At 39.7% G+C, this 27,477-nt stretch overlaps 1 non-coding gene and 1 pseudogene across 1 annotated transcript; one reads left to right on the top strand and one right to left on the bottom strand.

Annotated features, from left to right (window-relative positions):
• Window positions 1–3,969: 3,969 nt before the first annotated feature.
• On the bottom strand, window positions 3,970–23,565 carry LOC138242768 (zinc finger protein 256-like; annotated as a pseudogene).
• A 3,407-nt stretch (window positions 23,566–26,972) lies between these two features.
• trnaa-cgc (transfer RNA alanine (anticodon CGC)) lies at window positions 26,973–27,044 on the top strand. The gene has a single exon. It is a non-coding gene; the product is annotated as a tRNA-Ala (tRNA).
• The last annotated feature ends 433 nt before the right edge of the window (window positions 27,045–27,477 follow it).

The raw sequence follows: 27,477 nt of genomic DNA, 5'->3' as shown, positions 1-27,477 counted from the left end.
AGTATCAAACCAGGATTGGCCAGATGGCAGAAATGATCCTGGAAGACTGTCAAAAAGTATGTCTTTTTTATTGTATAAAGTAATAAATAAAACTACCCATATTACAGTTTTACACAGAATGTATTTTAATTATGTGTAGGCTCGTATACAATATAAAAATAAGTTGTCTTTTACCACAATGCTACAAACTACACAAACATATTCAACATATCCTATTTCAGATAGGTCATAATTTTATAGCCTACATCTGATTAATGATCCATCTCTGGCATACGTTCATATTTTTAGTTTATAATGTATAATCTTGCTTATCCTTTAATGGCAAAATAAAGTGTTTTCATGTTCTAAAAAGTTACTACAATTTTTTTTACTTTGAAAAATGGTCACTTTGTATTTATAGACTGAGAAAATACTGCAAAAAAGTGCAGTTAATATGTGAAAATGTGTTTGTTCCATTGAATGTGTAAATGGGTATGTCTGATTAGTTGATTAATGAAGATCTAGTAGCTTCTAATATTATTTCTAATATAATATTATTTCCAGATAAACCAACTTCGGAGAGTAGGTGGCAGTGATGTCAGAGTGTGTTCACAGTCTTGTCAAGGTATTGCTTATTGATTTTTTAAACATGTTTTTACATTACATTTTTACTTTGATCAAGTTAAAATATCCACAGAATTGAGCTTATAGATACCTATGTGTTAACCACTGAATGTGCAAGGTGTAAAACTGCAAAATTGTCTTTTAAAATATAAGGGTTACAGTACTACATTTGATCCTAAATATTTGAGTAAATAAATGTTGAGTGAAAACTCACTTGAAAAAATGTCTAAACTCAGTGAAAATTTGGTTTTCAGACTTATGACAAATGAACCGATGACAGAATTCAACTTCGTTGGCACAAACCGAAAAGATAAACAACAAAAGAGGGGCCTGGGAGACACAAATCTTTATAGAGTAATTAAAGGTACTCTTATTCTATGTTGTACTTTCAAACTTTGGGTACTCTTTAATTAGGACAGACTGTATTGCTCAACTGCTATGATGCAAGCCAAATTTTATCCGTTTATTTCAGCTTTGAGCTTAGTAAACCTTAATGGTTCATTTTTGAGATTATACTCAAGAAGATAATAATCATCATTTATTTGAGTAGTAATATTATATAATTTTCTCCTAGCTGCAGTGCTGAAGTCCCACCCTACATCAACAGAAAAAGAAATAAAGGAGCATGCAATGTGTTACTTGAAGAATGCATATGCAAGGCAGGGAGTCAGGAGATCTGGACACTGAAAATAATAGGTTTCTGGTTCTGTTAGGACAATTAGACAGGGTTTGCAAATGGTGGACAAAAATCGTCTTAACTTCCACAGTAATATTTTTTTTTCTTGGAAATATAGAAGTTGTACATTTTAAAATTTATATTTGAATCAAAATGTGGTTTGATTGATTGTATACAATGTATAATTTTAAATACATATTTTTCAGCTGTGAATGTGTATTTTCAGAATACATTTCTAAGCCAAATCATTGGCTTGGTTTACTAGTTTCTACACCTATAAAACCTATCTTTGATGTATAATAGACCTCTACCCATATACGTATAATAGTCCTCTTAAGTTATCTGTATAATAGACCTCTAACCATATATGTATAATAGTCTTCTAACCATATATGTATAACAGTCCTCTAAATTTATCCGTATACTAGAACTCCAACCATTTATGTATAATGAACATATAATCATAGATGTATAATTGACGTATAACGATAGACGTATATTTAATTCTAGACGAATTGCGGACCACATTTAGACGTCTAAAGTATGCGTTTAATAGACGTATATTATACATCTTTTGCCCACTGGGTCACTCGTATTTAATACAGTCTCATTTTAATAAATTCCCCCGTTTCTCTGGTAAGTCCAGGTTTTACTGCTTGTTTCAATGTGTTTTCATTCTTTACATTTCATTAGTGTGAAAGATGTGACCCTGTACTGGATACAGCGCATAGAAACTGGACAGACCTCTGTTCACGACTGAAGACACTCAGGATAAAGAGTTAATTAATTGTAATTAATGTCATGAGCTGTAATGAGTCCCGGTGTCGGAGTAAGTGTAACTGATAACAACACAGACAGTATTATATTAGTGAGAGTAACAGTCAGGAGATCAAATCTCTTTCTAATAAAATGGGACATCACCCGACTAATCAATTTCTGGAAATTTTAAATAGTTTTCTTGAGATTGAAGTAACGGGACACTTTAATCAGAAAGTGTGGTTATAAAAAGTGAAGTTCCGGTTTTTATACTCGTCCAGAGACTCTCCCTGCTCTGACCTCTCCTCCAGGTCGTTTCTAATGTGTCTGTTCTGGCGGGTTTCTGTCTAAAAACATGTTACAGGACTCCCATCTCCTGTGGAGACACATGTAGGGTCGTGTCAGTGCAGAAATCCCACATTGTAAACCAGTTTAAACTGGGATGGGGTACAACTTGGATCAAGACAAGAACTGAGAGATTCATCAATCAGCCTCAGGACTCTCTCCCACTGGTGTCCTTTCCTCTCTCTCTGTGCTGTTTCCTAAAAACCCCTCTAAAACCCCATGTACAAAAGAAGACTCGCTCGTCACTCCTGTTCTGTCCTGGTGTCGCAGTAACTGGGACTGAAGCAGACGGAGAGGAGATGCGCACTTCCAGAACTTTCCTTCCCGCTCGGTTCTTCCAGCTGAGCCCCAGACAGACTTTTCCCCTCCTGAGGAAAGAGCATCTTCCCACACAAACAGCCCGTTTCTCTCGGAAACACCAGCAGCCCACAACACACACAGCACAGGGAGCGTTTTTACCAGCTGCACCGCCACACGGACACCAGGACTCCCCTCGTCTGTGTCAGGGAACCTATAGGTAGAATTGGAGGATCCTTATGCGTGACCGGAATCCTACAGAACACAAAGTAGCAAAGGGACGATCCAAAGACGAAATCCAAAGGCTGGGTCGATAAGGGAGGCAAAGGGTCTGGTAACGAGAGATATCCAAAAACAATCCAAAATAAAAAATCAAGAAGGCGAGGTCAAAAGGCATGACGTGAGAGAAGGAGAAGGAGGCAGAAGATTTGTAACAGGAGATCAGTCAAAAGGCTTGGAAACACGCACTGGAGAATACTACAAGAGGCTTCTCAATAGTGAGTGTGGGGATTTGTGTGTGAGGGGAGTTTAAATACTGAAAGGAAAGGGGTGTGATTGGATAATTGGTTAGGGAGTGAGAATTTGAGGAATCTGATGGGTTCAATCAGGGATGAGATTATGAAACATTGGTTCTGGGAATGCAACGGCGTTTGCGAGGGAGAGTGTGGGGTGTGACTGGGATAGAACGGCGTTTCGGAGGTAGAGTGTGGGGCATGACACCACAGAAATTAAATATATTATTCTGCTTACTTCTCATGCAGTCTTCTCAAGTCTTTGGAAGGACTATGAATTGGCTTTCCCGCAGATTAAATGAAAAACTTCTCCGTCTCCCTTCACAGCTGCTGACCTGGGCATTACAGCTTAGTTTAAGATTAAACATCTGAAAAAACACAAATAAAATGCAAGAAAGGTACATTCCAGATTTTCTCAAAATACTGTAAAACATGGAAGCTATGGAGGTGGAGGTCTGTTGTTCTGTATTGACATGGATTTTAATGGGCTTCTATGAAAATTGGCCATGGTGTGAGTGAGTCCTGTGATGGACTGGTGTCACATTATCTGCGATAGTGCTTTGCACCCACTGCTTGCCAGGATTGTTCCAGTTTCACCACAACCCTGAATCGAGTGGATGGGTATATTAATGTATATTAATCATCTTACATGTTCCTATTCTTCACTCTATAGGCATCCTCTCACGAGGCACCAGTAAATGTAGGGGTTTTGCGCTTAACTGGGACAATTATTAATTGTAGCAGCAAGTCAGAAAAATTATTCTTCTGATGGCTATTAGAAACAACCTTGCAGGATAACTCAAACAACGCACACACGCGGATACTAATACACGACAATACATTTATTAATACAAAAAATGTGCGAAAACATAACAGATCTTATAGTGAGAGTTAGCAGTATACAAAAGGTATATATTCAATCACGAAGAGTTACAAACCAAGAGGGACATACATTTCGTTATATCATTCATTTAGACCGTTTTGTAATTGAACTTTGTCACAACTTGTACATTAGATACTCAAAAGCAAGTACATGATTCATAGGAATTAAATTGATATCAACTCAGGTTGAGGTAACAATTTAATTCTTGAGCTGTAATGCAGAATGTTGAATACTCATCCCCTCTGTGGGGATTCAGATCTCCCGCGGATGCAAAGAAGCAGTAGCAGGCTGTTGCCGTGTCCAATCGGCGCTCTCTTGCCCGGTGCCAGGCAGTGCTGGTTCGACATGAGAGAAGGAGAAGGAGGGAGAGATTTCTGCTGCGGTGCGCTGCTGATGCTCTCTGAAGACCTGCTAGTTAGTCTTGGCTGAAACTAGCAGAGTTTGCACGCAGAAAAGTCACAATCTTTAGACAGGAAGAAGACTGGTTCGTTCCTGATGTAGCACGAGTCCTGAATACTGATATTCAGCTGTCCACAGTTCCAACCATAGTTTACTCGTTGATCAGGTGAGCGTTTGCGGTGGGTTCACGAGGCTTGCTGCTGGGCTAACCTCGGGTGGATCCTTTGGTTACACGCTGGCAACCTCCGTTCTCAACTCTTAGAACAAGGGAAAGTCCTGGCACTGGGACACACTGGCCGTTACGTGACTGTCTGAGCCGAGTCTGAGGATGTCCAGGAGGAGCTGGAGTTGTACCTGGAGGAACTACGGTTGCTCATTGGTTGAAAGATCCATGGGCATTCGAGAATCATTTTGTGACTTACTGCTACAATTAACAATTGTCCCAGTAAATGCACAAACCCCAGTTATTGGTGCCTCGTGAGAGGATGCCTACATTTATTGGTGCCCTGTGTGAGGATGAGTAACCATGAACTCTGACCTTGGGGTTGTAAACCACTTGGGAAGAGACTCTCCCTTGGAATCTCCCAGACAGTGAGGCACCAAAGATGACCATTCATTAGGGTGGTTGATGTGTCTCAGCTTAGGGAGTTGTTCCTTATCAGAACACTCTATCAGCTAGAAAAACACCTTAAATGTGAACCAAATGGAATGGCCTCTCTGTATCAAGCACCACTTGAAATGAGGGAGAGAGAGACTGGCAAGGGAGCAGCAAACTTAATTCCTGTATTTTAATAAACCTTGCCACTACAATGGTCTTTCTCCTGTGTGTATGCGCTGGTGGGTTTATAAGTCACTTGACCGACTAAAACTCTTCCCACACTGACTGCAGCTGAATGGTCTCTCTCCTGTGTGAACGCGCTGGTGGGTTATTAAGCTACTTGACTGACTAAAACTTTTCCCACACTGACTGCAGCTGAATGGTCTCTCTCCTGTGTGATTGCGCTGGTGGGATATTAAGTTACCTGAGTGACTAAAACTCTTCCCACACAGACTGCAGCTGAAAGGTCTCTCTCCTGTGTGAATGCGCTGGTGGGTTTTTAAGTGACTTGACCTACTAAAACTCTTCCCACACTGACTGCAGCTGAACGGTCTCTCTCCTGTGTGAATGCGCTGGTGGGTTTTTAAGTGACTTGACTTACTAAAACTCTTCCCACACTGACTGCAGCTAAACGGTCTCTCTCCTGTGTGAATGTGCTGGTGGGTTTTTAAGTCACCTGACCGAATAAAACTCTTCCCACACTGACTACAGCTGAACGGTCTCTCTCCTGTGTGTATGTGCTGATGCCTTTTTAAGTGACTTAACTGACTAAAACTCATCCCACACTGACTGCAGCTGAAAGGTCTCTCTCCTGTGTGAATGCGCTGGTGGGTTTTTAAGTCACTTGACCGACTAAAACTCTTCCCACACTGACTGCAGCTGAATGGTCTCTCTCCTGTGTGATTGCGCTGGTGGGATATTAAGTTACCTGAGTGACTAAAACTCTTCCCACACAGACTGCAGCTGAAAGGTCTCTCTCCTGTGTGAATGCGCTGGTGGGATATTAAGCTACTTGACTGACTAAAACTTTTCCCACACTGACTGCAGATGAATGGTCTCTCTCCTGTGTGATTGCGCTGGTGGGATATTAAGTTACCTGAGTGACTAAAACTCTTCCCACACAGACTGCAGCTGAAAGGTCTCTCTCCTGTGTGAATGCGCTGGTGGGTTTTTAAGTGACTTGACTTAATAAAACTCTTCCCACACTGACTGCAGCTGAATGGTCTCTCTCCTGTGTGAATGCGCTGATGGGTTTTTAAGTGACTTGATTTACTAAAACTCTTCCCACACTGACTGCAGCTAAAAGGTCTCTCTCCTGTGTGAATGTGCTGGTGGGTTTTTAAGTCACCTGACCGACTAAAACTCTTCCCACACTGACTACAGCTGTACGGTCTCTCTCCTGTGTGTATGTGCTGATGCCTTTTTAAGTTACTTGACTGACTAAAACTCTTCCCACACTGACTGCAGCTGAATGGTCTCTCTCCTGTGTGAAGGTGCTGGTAGGGTTTTGAAATGCTAGACTGACAGAAACGCTGCTCCTCCCTGTGCCATAATGGCAGTTTGTCCACTCCATCTGAGCAAGGCCTTGAGTGATTCTTCCTCATCCTCTGATCGTGCTGGGGTCTCTTATTCTGCAAATGCTCCATGGAAAGGTCTTGCTCTGTGTGCTGAAACTGAGATTTGTTTTCTCCACCGTGACCTTCAGTGTGCTGCTCAGCAGTGTGAATCATCTGGGGCTCCTTCTCCAGCTCTCTGAGACTTAAACCGTCCAGTTCATTCAGTTGTTCCTCTCTTTGCCCAAGAACAGACATACTCTCCAGTTCATTAAAACTTTCAACAATTTTCTCAGTAACCAGATTATTAAACCTGTTTGTTAAGTCATCAGATGCTAAGGGATTACATGATTGTTTGAGACTGTGCAATGACAGTCTCTCCACTTGAACAGAACAAGGCCTAATTATCAAGCCCTGTAGGAGCTGCTGTTGCTCCTCCCTGTACTGACTCTCCTCTTGGTGCTGTATCTCAACACTGTTCTCTTCACCAGGTACATCAGTCTGCTGCTCTGCACAGTCAATCAACTGGGGCTCTGTGTCCTGCTCTGTAAGATTAAAGACATCCAGTTCTTCACTGTGCTCTTGTACAGAGACACAGCCCAGTTCATTACAACCTTGTGTAATATTGTTAATGTTCGAGTCCAGATTATTCATCTTCTCTGTAAAATCATCACATACTAAGAGCCCAGGTGTCTCACTCTCAGGGTCTGTCTTCATCGTGGGCACAGAGTCCAGATCCTTGACACTCTGTCTGCTCTCTGTGTGCTGCTCCCCGAGTTTCTCTTTCTCTTGTGCGGCAGTGAGCACTGTCTCCTGCATCAGACTGGAGCCCCACTCCTCCTCACTGTGCTGCTGTTCAAGAGCCCTTTCCCCAGCTTCAGAGAGAGTACTGGCCTCTGAGCCTGTAAACACAGGACAAGAAAACAAGACCTTTATAATAATAATAAAAAAAACTATTTTATATAGCACCTTTAAAGGTGGCTTCTCAAAGCGTTTTATAGAATGACAACAACAAAAAATACACAATATAAGCACGATGAGAATACACAGTTAGAGGAGACAGTAGATGGTGGTACTAAGTACAGTAGGAACAGAGGGGTAAAGAACAGTTAAATAAAGGCTCTTCTGAAGAAGAAGGTTTTGAGTCTGGATTTGAAGGAGTTTAGAGAAGGTGACTCTCCGATATCCTTAGGGAGAGAGTTCCACAGCTTGGGGGGGATAACAGGTGAAGGCCATGTCACCTATACAATGTAGACGGGCTTGGGGGACAGTAAGGAGACCAGAATTAGAAGAGCGAAGGTTGTGAGGTAGGGAGTAGGGTGATAACTCAGACAGGTACCGAGCCATGGAGAGCCTTATAGGTGAGCAGGAGGACTGTTAAGTCGACAGGAAACTTGACAGGAAGCCAGTGCAAGGACTCCAGGATAGGAGTAATGTGAACACTTGCACTAGACCTGGTCAGGATTCTGGCTGCCGAATTGTGGACATACTGGAGTTTGTTCAATGGGGATTTTGAAACCCCAGAGAGTAGAGCATTACATTAGTCGATTCAAGATTAGACAACACTTTTCAGCCACAGTTAGTGATAACATAGGGTGTAGTCGAGGAATATTTCTGAAGTGAATGAAAGATGTTTTGACAACATTCTGCGCATGTGGGTTGAACGTCAAATATCATCCCCAAGTTTTTCAATTTAGACTGAAGCTCAAGTACAAGACCATCTACAGATAGGGTTTCACACTGATTTTACAAAGTTGATGGGTGGTGCCAATAAGCATGGCTTCAGTCTTGTCACAGTTAAGATGAAGGACATTTTGAGTCATCCAAGTTCTTATGTCAGAGATGCAATTAGAATAGAGACAGCCACATCTGCGTTGGGACTGGTATGGATGTATATACGAGTAACAATAGCATAGTAATGATAGCTGAGGCGATGTGATCTTAAAAGCTTCAAGGTAAAGCTGTAAGCTTTACGCTACACAAACACACGTCTAGTATACTCGCAATCAATTTGGGTTGTTTAAGCATAGAGGAATAAGAGGGTTTAAGGGGGTTTCTGATAATACGTAATTTTAGATATACAAGCTTTGTCAGAAACCTAACTACCATGTAAAAAGTAAGACTACAGAAATAATAATAATACATTACATTTACATAATACAGACACACTGACTGCACACAACAGTACATTTACACTACACTGAGAGTGAGGGATTCATACAGACACACTGACTGGACACTCCAGTACATGAACACTCCAGTACATGAACACTGCACTGAGAGAGAGGGGGGTTCATACAGACACACTGACCAAACGCTACAGTACATTATCACTGCACTGAGAGAGTGGGGTTAATTGGCTCCGTGAAGTTGGCCCCTCTACAAACAGCACAAATGATTAAACTCACCTCATTCGTTAGTGTTACGTTTGTGGCGTTAAAAGTAGCATTTGTGCTGCTTTCAATTCCGAGATATAGAGCCTTGTTTTTTCGGGGTCGTGACATCTCTCAGCCCCCCTACAAGATCGTAGCGGAACCAGACTGGTCTCATTCATTAGTGCTGCTTTTGTGCCGGTTTGTGCCGTTGAAAGTAACTTCCCAGCTACTTTCGTTCCTTAGATATAACATCTTCTTTTTCAGAGGGTGACGTAGCGTTTGTGCTGCTTTCATTCCCGAGATAGAGCGCCTTGTTTTTCCGGTGATCACATGACCATGCACGGTGACTTGGACCTCCAGTAACACCGTCTGCCGAGTTCAAGCACTCTGTTACCAGCACGAGAGTAACAATTCTGCAACTCTGTTCCTCTGTTTGCCCAGGTGAGGGTACGGATTTTGCATTTAATATCATTATCTTCTATGCGTTTGTGTGAACAGGAAAATTAAAATTGTTTCCAATATCATACCCGTATCAGAAGTGTTGCAGGTGTAGCCTTAAAAAGTGAACATTAGCAAAATTGTATATTCTTACAAAGAGGCTTTAACGAACAAGTCTTAATACCTCGTAGCGGTGACCTTTTTTAAAAATCATAAGAAGTACTCAGTTTCGCATTGTCTCCTTCTTAAATAAACAGGCATCAAGGGACGTGTGAACATTCGACCTGTCTGTCGAGCCACGTATTTAAAAAGACTTGAATTTGCAACTTTCTGGACCACTGTTGCTCTTTTTTATGCAAAGCACATTCCCCAACGTGAAAAGGAACCAGGACTTCAGGACTTTTATTTTTAAGGGGCAGTATGTACAAAGTTTACACAAGTTCATAACACATCCTAGAAACAAGAGTCTATCATCTCACACATGAACACCGTGGCAATATTGGAAAATATTTATTTTCATAGAACAGAAGTGAACATATATATAGGTTCTTTGAAAAATTGGCATTATCCACGTGTTTGTATTAACAAGGGTCTTATGCGCAAACATGAAACGATTAGGTCAGTCCTTTTATATGTATTTCTGGTCAGTCCTTGGTGTAGAAAACAGCATGAGGGCACACCTTGAGCTCTGAAGACACAGATATGACTACAAGGACGTTTACAAGTACCAACACACTCGGTACTTAAATTACTGGATGTGATGAAAACAATGAATGCAATTTTTTTTCCGACTCTGTCTGGTCGGGTGGGGGTGGATGTTTTACATTTTAATATAGTGCCTTCTTTTTCTGGCCGTGACGTCACTCTGTGCCGTCGGCACCATACAAAAACCACAAGTTCAAGACCACCAGATCTTTCAATTGTGATCTCTTGATCAGCTGACCCCAGCCTTTGCAGTTGATGTTTGATTTATTATCTGCATCTCTGGCGAAGACCTCTTCTTCCAAATCGTAAGTTTCTTTACAAACTAGAAATGCTATACTGTAATTATGATGCTATATTGACGTCCCCACAAATTTATTTTAAAGTAAAGATATTTGAGAAACTTATTTTGTTTTATATCATGGGGAATACCACAAAAAATTAGTAAGCTTTATTTGTTGTTATCATGATATTTCTACACATGCAAGTGAAACTTGAAATGACTTGTCACACTTCTGAATTTAAATTATAATGTTTTGTTTCTGTACATGTTACAAGGAGAATTGAACCCCAAAAAATCTCTGACATGTTACAAATTGCGGATGTGAAAGCTGAAATGAAAGAAGTGGTGATGGGCCTTGGTATTGCAGTTAAAGTGAGTAGGTGGGTCTAAAAAATATTAATTTATCAATTTCTATCTACATATACGGAAACATTTTGATGTGCACTTAAACTGTAATCCATAACAATGTAAAAAACTTAGTTATATTTTCATTTACACAGTGGAGGGAAGTCCCCATTATCTGTAGGGCACTTTCACTGGGGTTTCCAGAGAAGCACTTGTAGCGGTGAGGCTTATTAATAAGGCAGAATTAAGTGTTTCTGTGCTTTCCCAAATTAGGCCTCATCAAACTATTCATGCAGGCTGATTTAAAGATGTTTTCTTTTGATAAGGGACAGATCCCAAAGGGGGATGCACTTAGCTAAGCCTGGCTATCATGATCAATGGTCATCCATTGGCGTCTATCTGTCTAGGGAGTGCCAGATGGACATCTGGACTGCATTCCTAAGTGTCAGGAGTAAGTGAGTCATATCTCACCTTGATCAACAAATCAGGGACTGGTAGGGCTGAGTAACCCACGTGGGACTCTGATGCCCATGGAACTTTCAGCCAATAAACGAGCTGAAGTTCCTCCAGGTAAAAACAGGCAACACAGAGGGCCAGAGTGGAATTCTGTGGACTTTTCTAAAGGGAATTCAAAGGAGAATTCCAGGGCAGGACGGCCCAGGAGCAGAAGGCTCCCAAGAGCAGGACATTCTCGCAGCGCGCCTCCTGATCATCCTGCGACCCAGCCCGGACAACCACGGAATGGCCAGTGTGTCCGAGTGCCAGAAGTTTCCTTTGTCTAAGAGTCTAGAGCGGAGGTTGCCAGAAAGTAACCAGAGGATCCACCTGAGGTTAGCATCAGCAGCAAGCCTCATGAACAGGTCGGAACTGTGGACAGCTGAATCACTATTCAGAACTAGCTCTTCATCAGGAACGAACCGGTCCTCTTCCTGACCTGCTGGGACCCACAGTCATCTTTTCTCCTGTGCGCAAACTTTGCTAGTTAAAGCCAACACTAACTAGCCGGTCAATGAGCATCAGCAGCGCACCGTCACAAGCCACACAGCACAGCCTGGCACCGAGCCAGAGAGCCCGAATTGGACAGCAACAGCCTGAAACTGTTTCTTTGTGCCCGCAGGAGATCTGAATCCCCAGAGATTGGATGAGTATTCAACTTCACTGCATTACAGCTCGATAATTCAATTGTTATCCCAACCAGTTGATATCAATTTAATTCCTAAGAGTTATGTACTTGTTTTGAGTATCTAATGTAGAAGTTATAACCAAGTTCATTTACAAAACGGTCTAAATGAATGATATACTGAACGTATGTCCTCTTGATAAATGTAACTCTTTGTAACTGACTGAATATATACCTTTTGTATTCTGATAACCCTCTCGATAAGATCTGTTAGGTTTATATGCATATTCTATGTATTAATAAATGTATCCTCATGTATTAGTACCTGTGTGTGTGCGTTGTTTGAGTTATATCGCATGGTTGGATTCTAAAGCCATCAAAAGAATACATTTTGTGATTTACTGCTACAATTAATAATTGTCCCAGTAAATGCCTAAACCCTATAGAACTGGTGCCTTCAGAGAGCACACTACACACTATATAACTGAAAGGATATTATTAATCACGTGAAAATTTGGAAGAAGAACAGTTGAAGCCAGGTTTGGTGAAATTCATTTTTTGTTACATTTTTGAGTGTTAATCAGACTTCTCTATACTTTGCATTAAACATTTCTCATAATACCCGGGCCATGGGTCTAGCTTGGGATTCAGCCATCACATGAACGCTGAGATTAAAGGGTGACATCACGGAGCTAACAAAAGAGTAGTGTAAATTTGTTGTTTGAGACTTCAGTTCTAACCAATATACAGTGTTTTGCATTCATCCTTATTTCTTTCTGGGGATTTAAACTACTCATCAATTGTTTGATTTTTTTTAAACCTTGAGCTTTTCAATTCCATGTACTGCACTACATATTTGTAATTTTTGATTGTTAATTCTTAATTGTGTATGAAAGTAGATATCAGACCTACTGCATGCAATAGCTTATTGAGGAGCTGTTGCCATTCTATTGTTCCATTACCTGTAGAGAGGGGTTTATAATGTACGTTGAAGTACCTGCCTCTTTGAAGTTCTGAGCATCTTTGGGAATGTTTGCATGGTTTACATTGATTGTATCATGTCCCAGAAGCAACAGGCATGAAACTGGTGATTCCACTATTGTAGTAAATGTAGTAGAGTTAACCATTTGACAATAGATTATGGTCTGCCTTCACAGAGCATAGAACAGGATAAAATGAGTTTTGTGTGAGCTTTATTAAGTTATACCCTCACACAACAGAGTATATTAAGGAAGAACCGAGTTGGTATAAAATTACATCATCTGGTGTGTTACACTGTTACCACACTTAAGAGACCAAGTAAATGTACTGGATTAAAGCTCTGCATTGTTCATTGTTATTGTTATTCTGACATTGTTAAACATTTTACACATTGTTTGGTTACAAAAGTCGATGTGAGGACAGGATTTGTTTTTTTGTATTTTAAACAATGTATGTTGTTGCACCATAGTACTCATTCTACATATTTGCCCTTCATTCCAGGATTCATCACCTACAGGCACTGTTAGGAGGATAGGAACTTAACAGTACTAGCATTCAGGCTGTGCTGCCAGACATAACCTGACAAAAGAATATACCCAAGTGCTGCAGGGCTGCAAAGGTAACAAAGAATCAATATGTACATGCATAACAGTGTAACTGCAAACTATAAAATCACACATAAAACATCACACTTAGACCAAAAAAAAAAGAAGGATACAATGCTTTTTCTTCTGAAGAAGTTCTAGAAGAAATAGGTGAAGGAGGGGACCAAGAGCCAAGCTGTACCCTTGATGCATGCCCGACAGCATTGGAAGACTGGGTAACAGAAATCTGTGAAGAATGCAGGTTGCTTGCTGTGGACAGTGGTGATAGACATAACCTGCATTTCCTACCGGAGATTGTTCCTCATCTCACCAGGCTTGCTTGATATCTCCCACTCTGGACTGGCTTAATGGTTCCACTTTTCAAAAGTGTGAACATCACTGCAAGCTCAGCCAGTGTGGAGGTGGATTTCAAAATCCTAAAACGATCAGTGCTGAAGCATGAGTTGACAGGTTCCTTATGAAGCACCTAGCACCCATAGAAGGTATGAGAATATCAATGGGTGTTCATGGTGTTTACCAGCAGTGTGAGAGGGCCATTATCAGTGCTACCACATCCAGCTCTCTAGAACAGCAGAGCGGAACACTTGTTATGAGTTCTGAAAAACAAACAGAGCTCAAAAAGGACAAAGAACTGGTGTATACATAAAATCTGAGTTGTTTGGAAAATTGGAGAGGGCTTGCTGCACCACCTAAAAAACGGAAACCATCTTTTTATCTTGTGCCTCATTCTGAGTGGTTACACATAGATTATTCTGTTCTGTGAAAAAAGCTGTAGTGGCTCTGGTGAGGAACTGAAGCAGCAGAGACCTGCCCCCAGTAAAGGTGAGTGGAGACACTGTGAGTGTACTGAAAACTTGTGCCTTTGATGTCAGTGCCTATGCAGTGCCTATTGTGACAGCAGGACTTCTAGCAGCTATGTTAATCAGGCTGTAGATAGCATCTACAACTGGTGAAACATTTGGCACAGAAAGGTGTGCACAAAGATGTTTATGTTCTAAGAGCTAAAATTTTGAGGGACATTTTTGGTGCAACGAAAATAGTCAGGGCTACAACAAGTGAGGGCTGAATGTAACATTTCAGAAATCATAGCAAAAGTGTTCTTAACAGTGCCTAGTGTGGTAGCACTGAGTTGGCGCTCATCGCCAAGTTGCCCCCTCCATTGTGGAGTCACGCAATATCCCATTTGTTTCTGTAGATTTGAATACGCTGAGAGCAAGAGGAGTAAAAGGGCTATAGGAGGCTGTACAGAAACAAATTAAATTAAGCCAATCCAAATGTCTCTCTCAAATTGGTGACATGGGAGATTGGCTGAGTCATGAAGAAAACACTGTGCAGTCTCAAAATATCTTTGAGAGTCAACTTTCAGATTTTCCACATAACCTGGAATTAAACTGGAAGACCTTCAAATTAAGAGGTGTCACTGCGGTCTGCCCACCTGCCAGCAAACATGTCCTAGGTCATTACATTGCATACTGCAAAAGACACGACTTCATCTGGGATAAATTTGATGATCTAACAAAGACAATCAAATCTGTGTCTTCAGTGGTCAAGGTGTGCCCTCACGCTGTATTCTATACCAAGGTCTGACCAGAAACACAGAAAAAAATCTTCACACATCCCTTGATGCCTATGTTTATTTAAGAAGGAGACAATACGAAACTGAATACTTCTTCAGATTTTTAAAAAATGTCAATGCTATGAGGTATTAAGACTTGTTCGTTAAAGCCTCTTTGTAAGAACATACAATTGTTTGCTAATGTCGCTTTTTAAGGCTACACCTGAAACTCTTCTGATACGGGTATGATATTGGAGACAAATGTAATTTTCCTATTCACACAAACACATAGAAGATAATGATATTAAATGCAAAATCCACCGCCGCCCCCTACCTGGGCAAACAGAGGAAAAGAGTTGCGGAACTGTTACTCTCGTGCCGGTAACAGAGCGCTTGAACTTGGCAGACAGGGTTACTGGAGGTCAAAGTCACTGTGCATGGTCACGTGATCACCGGAAAAACAAGGCGCTATATATCGGGAACGAAAGCAGCAAAAACGCTATTTTCAACGGCACAAACCGGCACAATCCCAGTACTAAAGAATGAGGTGAGTTTCATTGTTTGTGCTGTCTGTAGGGGGGGCAAATTCACGGAGCTTACTATTCAAATGAAGAATCTCTTTCTGCTTGTTTGTTTATGTGTTTAGAGAAAATTCCCACTACACTACTCAAAACTGCCCCTCTACTGAGCATATACTTTATTTTCCCAATATAGGAAACAGAGGAAATAAAAGAATTACCATTTAACTACATGCAATACCAGATGCAATCTCTTACCATCTTAAGAGCAAAAGTTCACATGATAGTAAATCAAAACCTGATATTTTCCACAAAAAAGTGTCTCTTGCGAGATAAATATTCAAGAAGCCGCTACAAATTATCATCTGGTACCTATTTTCCTATGTATATCACCATTCTCTCTTGTGTGTTAGACTTTCAGCAAGGAAAAGTATTTTTTGTACGATCCAGAACCTTGAATTGCAACAGAAAATGGTTTTATATATTTACACTATGTAGCAAGATCTCCCAGTAACAAAAACAAAACCACAATAATTATTATAAGAAGGAGACATATTCTCCTGGTTCTGTGGCTGAACTATATATAAACATACAACAAAGAATATGCAAAATCTTTGTTTTAATCTGATTTTTTTTATACAAATGTATAATGCAATCACTTTTTCACACAGGGCCATGTAGGTTTGGATTTGTTTTCCCTTAATAATAAAAACCTTCATTTAAAAACTGAATTTTGTGTTTACTTGTGCTATCTTTGTCTAATATTTCAATTTGTTTGATGATCTGAAACATTTCAGTGTGACAAACATGCAAAAAAATAAGAAATCAGGAAGGGGGCAAACACTTTTTCACACCACTGTACATATCACAACCTGTTAAATATTCACTTTAAATTCATGAGCTCTTAAGCCCTATCTGGTAGTGAGGATGATTCAGATGTTAAATTGAGGAACAGTAGCTTGAGCCCCACCCCCCAGACAGACTGAGAAAGGGTTCACTGTCACACAGATGAGCACATTTGAAAATGCAAGGCTCCGAACCGCAGAAGCCACAAATCCTGCTCTTGTGTCAATGTTAGAGGGTTTAAAAGACATTCAACACACATTTTTTTATTGATCCATGGCATAACTTGTCCTCCCTATTCACTAACATTATAAGACCATGTCCCAGTTTTCAAACTGTACCCTAAGCCCTTCCTCCAGGTCCACACCTCCACGACACAGCATAAGAAGTGTGGACTTCAAGTACATAAGGATTTGAGAGGCACCGTTACAAAAAGGGGGGCATGGGACACCCCCCAAGTGACGTCACCGGTGTGTTACGCGGGTCAAAACGCTTCCTGTGGTTGCTGCTGCTTTTGCAGTGACTGAGTGCATGTGGACAGAATTTCTTAAATATGTTTTTTATCCTTTTTCCATTCGCAGGCTGATGAACTTGAATCTCACCGCGTCTATCCCTGAACCAAAAGGGAGTGACGCGTTGTGTTCATTCGTGTTGAGCAGACTCGACTCCAAACAGGCAAAGTAAACAAGGGAAAACTTGGTGATACCGCCCTGTTTATCCGCGGCTTTGTGTTACTAAAGACATTTCAACTCGACTATCCCAGTACACAAATGACAGTAGGAGGAAAATCATTCATTCGCTTTCTTTCAATGCAAACTAGGCTGAACCTCAAAGCTTTGTACTATTGAATATGTCTACTATTAAATATTCCATCTACAAAATATACTGCAGGTTAACCAATATTATATTCACCAAAATGGGGTGGCGAAATCAAATCTGTACGTCAAAACATTGTACCTAGAACACAAACAGGATGAATCTGAAAGTATTACATAATCTACAGATATAAATAATACATACAGCATGAATACTTAAAGTAGTTCAAGTAGGGAGCTGCATCAGTATGCGTAGGCTGCAAAGGAACAAGTAGAGGTATATTCATGTGCTGAAAAGAGAAGAAAAGAAACAACATTTCGGCTGTGGAGCCTTCTTCAGGCGTCAAAACCTTCTTCCACAGCTGAAATGTTGTATCTTCTCTTTCCGGCAGGGAATAAACCTTTACTTGTTCCCGAACCGAAGGTAGTCGAATTTATGTAATTTTGTTTTACATAAAATATGCCAGTTTTAAAACCGTAAAAAATAATATTTTACTTTTACTAGTGGTTCTATAATAATTAAGCCTGCTTTACTACACCAGCTACAGATGCAGCCATTCAAAATGCGCGGTAAAAACCCGCGGTACGGTAACCTACCCACTAGCCACCGCGGGGCACCGGAGCATACCGCAGGGCAAGTGATTGGCTGGCCAAAATGACCGACAGGGGCACTCGTGGTGCATTGGTTGGTAGTGCAAAGATTTAATCATTTAATGTCTTTACTGTGCACATTTTAATCCGCTTAGTTTTGAATATTTATATGGATTTTACCACTAAAGGGAAATTTTAGTAGCTGAGCATAAAAAGAAGAGGAGCATAACGCATCTGAAGGTCATAAACGATATTAATTTAAAACATTACTGTATGTATGTAAACTGTACTGTGTATGGCTGGTCTTGGTAGTTTAAAGAAAAAATACACACCAGTCTTCCATTTCTCCCTAAACATTTTAAGCATGAAAGTTTTATGAAACGGTACCCAAATATGCGATTGCTGTATAGAATGAATTTTAATTAAAAAAAAATATTTAACACGAACATTAAGCTGTTTACATGTTCCGCCTGAGAACAGTCACCCGTTGCTACCCAACGCAGAATGGTGATTGGCTGACACCATCTGACACCCCTCTGATTGGAGAAAAAAGACGTGCTGGTTTGCTATACCAGGAAGAGGATTTCTTTCAATTCTAAACGTGTATTTTAAAAGTTTAAGAAGTAAAAACCTTACAGCGTACACAGATTTCTAAACTGATCAGGATCGTTATCTTTGTCTTATGCATAATAATGTTCACCGCTCTGTCCAGCAAATTAATAATAAACTTTATTTTATATAGCTTTTTAAACGAATAAGTAATTAGATTGCTCATAAACCTAATCACTTGCTTTTTCTTTTTGTTTAGGCTCAGATTTCAACTATAGATCGTATTATTAATAACCATAATAACAACCAACCAACAAAAACAACCATATAAACATAATACCAACCAAAAACATAGATAACAACCACAATACAAAATCAAATAATCAAACCATTTTACACTCGCAAAGTCCTCCAATTATCATAATCCCGCCCCTTATGCAAAACCAAACCTTCCTCCCATCCCAGTTTATCCTGTTTATCATAAACAAAATCCACCTCAATTTTCAACATAAAGCATTACACAAAATCAATACCTCAACACTCCATACTCAACAACGATAATTCACAAACAGCCAGAACATGTAACTACACATTCCCAAACATACCCAAACATAGCCCCGCCCCTTATGCAAAACCAACATCCCTCCCCTGTTCTCTCTCTCCCCTGGCGGTTGTAATTGTTTTTATTTTCAAATAAATTTTAGCAAAGTCATGTATTTTAAAAATCTTAAGATTTTTCTATTTATGTCTTTATTTAGTGGTTTCATTAGTGACAAAGGCTAAACTTTCTTGGAAAAATGTCTTTTATGTAAACCATGTTTGCTATTAATTCATTCAGGGCTAAAATATGTTCATTGTCTTCTAATGAAAGAAGGGTTCCTTTCGCCGTAGTCGGGAGCCTAGCCTTTAACTAGTAAGTACTGTATTTACTGGGTTTTTGAGGGGGGGTGTCTTTCGCTGGAAATCTCGCCTCCTACTTTGAAAATACCCGTGAAACCGGTTCAATTCGTCACAGCCAGCACTCCTGCAGAGAGTTGGGTTGTACTTGCAGTGCATACAGTACACGCGTTATGCTCTTCGTTAATGTCTGTGAAGTTTTATTTAATCTCTGAGCGATACTGATTCTTCTGGAAGCCAGTTTCCGCCAGGGAGTAAAAAAAAAAACACACTATGGTATTCTCTCCAATGCAGTGCAGTTAAAAACATACCTCTGATGCTGCTCCTAAATGAATATCGTTTATGACCATCAGAAGCTTTATGCTCCTTTTCTTTTTTCCAGTGGATTGAACAGGGAGAGGCATTTCATGATGTACTTTTCACTGATGAAACAACAGTGGCTCTGGAACAGTTTTCAACCAAGTCGTTTTATAAAAAGGGGAGATATGTACACGTTACTGAAGCTAAAAGTTTAGCCTTTGTCACTAATGTAAACACTAAATAAAGACATATAGAAATCCCATTTTTAGGATCAGAGTCTTACATGTGGTTATTTCGAAAACGTTTGTACGTGCTCCTTCTTACCATGTTACTGTTTACCGTTACTGACCATATTAAGTTTAAGTGCCTGTGGGCACTTTTCCTGTCCGTGGGGGGTGGACCGTCTTTCATTAGAAGGTTAGTCTGTTCTACTCTGAGAATGTAGAGGGGGTGGAAAGTGCCCGCGGTCATTTAATTAGTATTAAAATCTTAGTTATCTTTCTAGTTCACAGGTTTGCATGCATAATTTAATTTTGAAAGCCACTGAGACATCAGGTACTTATGAAAAAGAAACAAAACAAAAAACATACTAACAACTGTGCCATCCTACTCCTTAGTTAATACATTTTATTCATAAACAGTTAACATTGTTAGCAAAATATTTTGAATTATATTTAACCCTATTTTTTCTTTAGTTTTGTATTTAACTTATTATATGATAGTCAGACTTAATGTATATTAATGTATATTTGAACAATGAAAATATATTAGAATATACACAAACATTTTAGCGTTTCATTCTGAGCAGAAGACCCTCACACCTGAAGAGTGCTGGCTGTGACGAATTAAACCGGTTTTACAGGTTTCAATCACAGATTGGGACTCAGTAAAGTAACACACAGCGCCACTGGATTTGATAATACTGTACCTAACCAAAATCCGCAATATGGAAACAGAACCTAATTGTTGATAGATGATGTACTCGTAACATTTTTTCAAGACGAACTACAACATTTAAAAAATGACTTGTATGTACTTGATATCTCTAATCAATCCACGGGTTCCAGCACAAAACAAAACTAAAACGCATACCGTTTCGCGCTTCTTATTAGTTGCTCAAAAGTAATTTGACCGTATGAAATGCATAATATAAACCTAGAAACATATACGTGAGCAGTACTTAAGCACTGTAGTATCGGTGTTAAGACATACCTCTCAAATACTGTAAATCAAGTTAAAAATATCTCAAGACCGATTCTGGTCGTAATGAAACCATGTTTCGTGTATGTTTTCTTTTTCATCTTGAAATAACTCATTTCTAAATACCTTTTTCACTGTTAACATCTTGTAGCAACTTTGCGACAAAATATATACTCTGACAGTTCATCCTGCTACCAACATTAAATAAAACAAATCTTAAGATTTCTATATTTATGTCTTTATTTAGTGGTTTCATTCGAAGCTTACAATGTTTAGGGAGAAATGGAATACTGGTGTGTATTTTTTTCTTTAAAGTACCGAGACCAGCCATATACTGTATGTTTATGTTAAGATTTCCCTTCAGTGGTAAAATTAGATATGAATATTCAATACTTAAACGGGCACAGTTAAGACATTAAATAAACATATACATATTGTATACAGTACAGTTTGCATACGGTAATATGTTTATGTTACGCGATTAAAAAATAAATAAATAAAACTGAAAGGTCCAGCACTAGCTGGATTCGAACAAACAACCTGCCAGTTGGTAGTCACACACATAGACCAGTAGGCTACAAGACAGCTCGCATAAGCAGGCAGGCGAAACAGCCCTGCCGCAGTACACGGATATAATCATACCGTTATTAAATTCTTGAGATACGCGATTCCATATTATATTCCCTTTTAATCAAATTCTAAAAGTATGCTTGTTGACTCCGGTATCACGTTAGTTAAAGACTTCAAAGCTTACAATGTTTAGGGAGAAATGGAATACTGGTGTGTATTTTTTTCTTTTCATGATAGGTGTCGCATTTTAAATCATTTTCGTAGTTAGAAATTATGAAACGCCCTGTCAAAAGCAAGGAAGTTTTTATGCCCGTTGAAGTAAAACAAAATGCCTGACAAAGTATGGCTTGGACAGATTCCAAGTGCTTGCACAAATGTGCTAAAGAAATTATACTTTGAGTATACAGCTTGTCCAAAGTCATCCATTATTAATACTATTAGTAATATCTTCAGTAAAGGCTTTGATGCATAAATATTTCTGATAAAGGTAGGTTGTGTACTTTTGTCCAACTGAGCAATCTTGCTTTCATAAAATATACCAACATTTGAATGACTGATGATTAACATGCTGTAATACACAGTTCAAAATTAAAGGCTCGAATGCTGTACATGAGAGGTTAAGCTCCCCCTGGCGGTTTTACAAGGCGACGCCGGATAGCTAGTCACGTGACACACGTGATACCGCGTGATACCCCGGTGGGCGTGTCGCGGTATGCCGTGAAATACCTCACCCATTTTGAATGGCTGCATCTGTACATCACTTCTTCGTTGGGTATTCCTCAGGCTATATTCAGAAGACGGCAAAACAGAGCACAAAGCAACTCATCGTAGCAATTAACAGGGTCTAGGAGGAGAAGCTGACCGAACAAAGTTGTAATAATTTTCGTAAGACTCTTTTGTGCTCTCCAGAAGATTGAAAAGGGCAGCGGAGGACAGTCGGGGATGTAATTTCGCGAAAACTTTTGTTCTGTCTAAATTGCCAGTATTTAACACTGCACTGGAGGGGGGTTAATACAGACACACTGACTGACTGGACACTCTAGTACATTAACAATGCACTGAGAGAGAGAGGGGTTCATACAGACACACTGACTGGACACTTCAGTACATGAACACTGCACTGAGAGAGAGGGGTTCATACAGACACACTGACTGGACACTTCAGTACATTAACACTGCACTGAGAGAGAGGGGTTCATACAGACAGACTGACTGGACACTCCAGTACATTAACACTGCACTGAGAGAGAGGGGTTCATACAGACACACTGGCTGACTGGACACTGCTGTACAATGCAGTACATTAACACTGCACAGAAGATATAGTTACCGCCACGTCGATAAATAATCTGCCCACAAACATATTTCCAAGACTCCAAAGTCTCCTAAATTGGCTTTCACATGGAGAAAGTGTATCAATTGACGACATATTTCTGTCCACATTTAAAGAACAGCAATAACATTAATGAGAATATAACACGACCACAACTAGTTTAGTTCGCAGAAAAGAATCCCTCGGCAACATCACAAACCTTTCCTACTTCGCTCTGCATCTCTCCAACAGTGAGGAAGTTAAAAACACCGTTTTTAAACACAAACGTTACTAATTAAAAGTCACTGCACTTACCCGACGGCTCCGTTTCTTCATTTGTTTCTGCAGTGATTTCACAGGGAGGCATGAGTCCAACATGATCTGTCCCTCCCTGATCTCCTGCTCCCGACTCCTTCTTCCACAGCTGCAGTCGCACTTTAAAGGTCTCGTTTTCCTTCATTCGCGTTTTTTCTGTCCCGAAACTGTCCTCCACACACTGTGTGATATTAATCACGGCCCGACTCACCAGGATCTGGGAGACGCTGCGGAGTTTGTCTTGAAACTCGTTCTCAGAGTCAGACATCCTGTTTCGGAAAACTTCTGAAACTTCATACACGAACGATTTGAGCAAAACCTCCACGAAACAGTGAAGCTCGTTTTCCTGCTTCATTTGCGCGATTTCGGTCCCGAAAACATTGTCGACAGACATGATTTTAATCAAGACCCGTCTCGCCAGAACCTGGGAGATCCGGCGGAGTTTTTCTTCAATCGACTTCTCGGAATCATCTGTCAGGTTTCGGAAAACTTCCGAAACTTCGTGCACGATCGATTTAAGCACAATCTCCATGAAAGAGTGCGCCTCAGTTTCCAGATTAAGCAACAGATTCTCCATTTTTTTCAGAGTCGATCTGGAAGACACAGACAAGTCCTGCAGCTGCCGCGGCTGCAAACACATGGGCTTGAACACAGAAAGCGAAATGTGGTCAAAGAGAGGACTTCCGGGTTATCAGATGAACTTCCTTAGTGACCGTTGCTATAAACCACAATAATATTATTCGAATAATAAAAATCTGAAAAAAAATAGTCCAGAATAGATGTTTGCGTTATATTATAGTATATTTTTATATTATATTTATTTTTATTAAATGTGTAAATAATTTACAAATACAACTAGAGGAGCAGAAACAGATACAAGAGAAAAAAAAAACACGAACAGAAAAAAAAATTAACTGGCAGAGGTAACGAAGTAAATTATATTTTTTACATGTATCAAATGTTTTCCTTGCTTAAGCATTTTTTTCATTTTTATAGAATTTAAATAATATTTCAACTCCATCTGAAAAGTACTAAAAAGGGGAGTATTATTGGACCATTTTGATTTATGAATGTGAAATTTACTCAGAATTACTAATAAATTTGCTATAAATAAATTCTTTTTAAAAAAAGTTCTCTTACACAGTACAATATCAAAGTCCTTAAACCTAAAAAAAACACCTTTAAATGCCTACAAAAAAACTCTGCAAGTCCGTCCAACTTCACAAACACACACCTTACAAGTAAATGTACCAAAGATTCCCTTTCAACCTGACAAAAAACGCACAAATCATCCTGCTCATGCTTAAATTTAGACAGTACTTATTTAACTGGATAAAACCTATGAACAATTTTAAATTATATCTTTTTAGCTTTATTTGTAATACAATATCCATCAGGAGTTATCCAAACTAACTTCCAATTTATATTTTCAAATGGTGCACTCCGAAAAGATCAACTTGACACGCACACCTTTCCTGTATAAAATAAAAATTATCTCTCATTTTTTTTTACAAAACAAATTGCTTTTCTTTTTACAACATTTCGAATACCGTTAATTTAATAGAAACATCTACCTTAATTTCTTATTTATTCCGCACGTCTGCAGTCACTGTTTACATGTCTGCATTGTTTACTTGTACGTTGTCTACTGTTTGTACAGTATATTGTCTTGATGTACTGTCTGTACTTTGTGTAAAGTATCTATATCTATGTTCTCGCAGTCTCCTTCCTCACCGCTCCTGCTCGCTCGACACTCAGTCTCTATGCCTGGGCTCGTTGAATCTCTGCCCAAGTCTTTTGGATCTTAATGACTATATGAACAAAAAATAATTTCAGGTTTACAAATTTGACAACATTTCACCTATAAGGCTCTGCATGGCTTGGCACCTCAGTACCTGTCTGAACTATTATCACCCTACTCCCCACCTCGCAACCTTCTCTCTTCTAATTCTGCTCTCCTAACTGTTCCCCAAGCCCATCTACATTGTGTGGGTGACAGGGCCTTCTCCTGTTATGCCCCCAAGCCCTGGAACTCTCTCCCCAAGGATATCACAGAGTCACCTTCTCTAAACTACTTCAAATCCAGACTCAAAACCCTCTTCTTTAGAAAAGCCTTTACTGAACTGGTTCCATTCTTCACCCCTCTGCTTTTCTTAGTACCACCATCCACGGTCTCCTCTATATATTGTAATTGTGTTTTATCTTGTGTATTTTTATTTATTGTTGTTGTCATTCTGTAAAGAGCTTTGAGAAGCCACCTTTTAAGGCGCTATCCCCGTGTACCCCATGTATTAAGAAGACCCCCCTATTCCAGTATATTACCTGTAGTGTTATATTAAAAAAAATCATAAGAAAAGAAAGAACACTTAAGGTGAGGGGAGCTGTATGGTGTGTAAAACACTTGGTTGTAGCATTGTGAATGTTGTGCTTCAAATGCTATTGAATCATGAAGAGGACCTCCCTATCCCAGTGTATTGCGTGTCTTATAGGTGCCGTATTGAAAAAATCATAACAAAAACTGAAAGAAGTTTCACAACCCAAAGCAAGGCTGGGAAAGGTCAGAGGACCTGCTTAGTGTGTAAAACACTTACTTGCAGCATTGTGGGTGCTGTGGTTTAAATGCTATTGGCTTGTGAACAGCATCCCCCTATCATAGTGCACAGTGCCACATTCAATAAAACCATGAGAAAAAGAGATTCACAACCCAAAGCTCTGCCAGTCTTCTGTGTAAACAATCATGGACATCATGATTTGAACATCATGGGTGCTGTTTTTAAAAAGCTGTTGAGTAAAGAATAGGAATTTTCCCGCAGAATGAAAACAGGAAATAAAGAAAGGGTTTCAGAAATAAAACAAAGCTTTATTCCCATGCTGACAGTCTGGGTAATTGGAAACTGCTGTTCTGCTTCCTATGGTCATATATGGGTTTTTCGCATGAAACTCTATTGAGCAGTATTTCTGCGTTGTGAACGTATGTATACAGCGGTCCCCCAGTGTTCCAGATGGTGCGTAATTGTGCATCAATCAAAACCCCGAATGCCAGAAAAGGATAATTAGCTCACTTATATGTTTATGGAGGGGTTGTGAAAATTTTCAAAGTCGTGATCTTTAAAATGCATTTGATTTGAAGGCATTCTGTGTTATATGATATGTGATATGGCACAAGAATATTCGTGCGTGGGATAAAAAGACAAACTGAAGGCTGTGAGAACATTCACAATGTACTTTATACACAGAGCAATTGTATATACAAAGCAATTGTTTCATAAAAACGCTACAGGCATGCCAAAATCGTTTTCGAACTTCAAGCTAACTTTACCCCGGTCAAAGTGATGAAGACACAGACATTTAATGAAAACGAATTTGATTCACTCAAGGCTCTGCTCTTTTGTTGTGATGTCATTTTAATTAATGTTAGCTGTGATTAGGTGTCGTTTTTGTCTCTTTTAACTTAAGAGTTAAAGAGTTTAAGAGTCTGATCCTTTCTTCCTGGTATAGAAATAACGTTCCATGTTTACAACCACCACTATAAATTATTTGTTCAGCTCTAACACCTGTCTGCGTTGACAAGGCATCTCAAAATGACATATTAAATAAGAACACGATCCTTCCGGTTACCATTCCTGTGGTTGGAGCGTTGTTTCACCCTTTTTCGTTCTTCTACAATATTTACAGACAGGGCTTTATCACTGGAGTTGTACAGAAGTGTGCATCGGTCCATGAAAATCATCAGTACTGCTGTTGTTCTATGCGTAGTTTAACCGAGAGCACTTAAAAGATGCAAAAAGCTTTCAAAGAAAACAGAATTAAAAGACAGCAGAGTAAGGAGGTAAAAAAGCACTCCCCCGTCGAGGAATTAACCACTGTCGCCCGTGTGACTGGATATAAAAATAACTGATTCGTTTTTGCCCAGTCTCTGGAAGCTTCAATGCGATTATTTTTCCTTCCTTATTTCTTCATTCTCATGAATTTATTCTGTAGTAAAGGAAACGCGAAAGTGGGAAATTGCAGGCATTCTCCATTAGCACACACTACTGGGGATGTAGCTCAGTGGTAGAGCGCATGCTTCGCATGTATGAGGTCCCGGGTTCAATCCCTGGCATCTCCACGTGCTTTATATTATTGTGCTCACATCGCAATCTTCTGTTGAGTGAGAACTCTTTCTCGGTGTTCATAGAGAGCCAGGTTTACACAATTAAGTTCAGTCACACACGAAGTGCTACAGTGTTGCTCTGCTGTTTTAGATGTACCTCCAAAGCATTTAGTTCTGTTAACTACAACAAATGATTTGAACTAATTTAACGTCATATTCAGGAAATCCAGAGAACGTCTCCACACTTGTCGTGGCTGTTGAAGAAATCACCTGTTAAATCTCACCCGGGATTTCTTGAGAAATCATTCAGCGAGCGAGTCCTCCCTCTGGACTCTGCACTAAACTGAAAGCTGCGCGAATTCCTCACTCCGTGTCCTGTACTGTTACAGGTGCTCTCGTGTAGATGTGGAGCACAGCGACAAGAACACCTTGAATTTTTTCCATATGT

This window comes from Lepisosteus oculatus, chromosome 14, assembly GCF_040954835.1.
Source record: "Lepisosteus oculatus isolate fLepOcu1 chromosome 14, fLepOcu1.hap2, whole genome shotgun sequence".
Classification (NCBI taxonomy): Eukaryota; Metazoa; Chordata; class Actinopteri; order Semionotiformes; family Lepisosteidae; genus Lepisosteus; species Lepisosteus oculatus.
The sequence above is the reverse complement of the archived record's forward strand: the minus strand, read 5'-3'. Positions and strand labels throughout refer to the sequence as shown.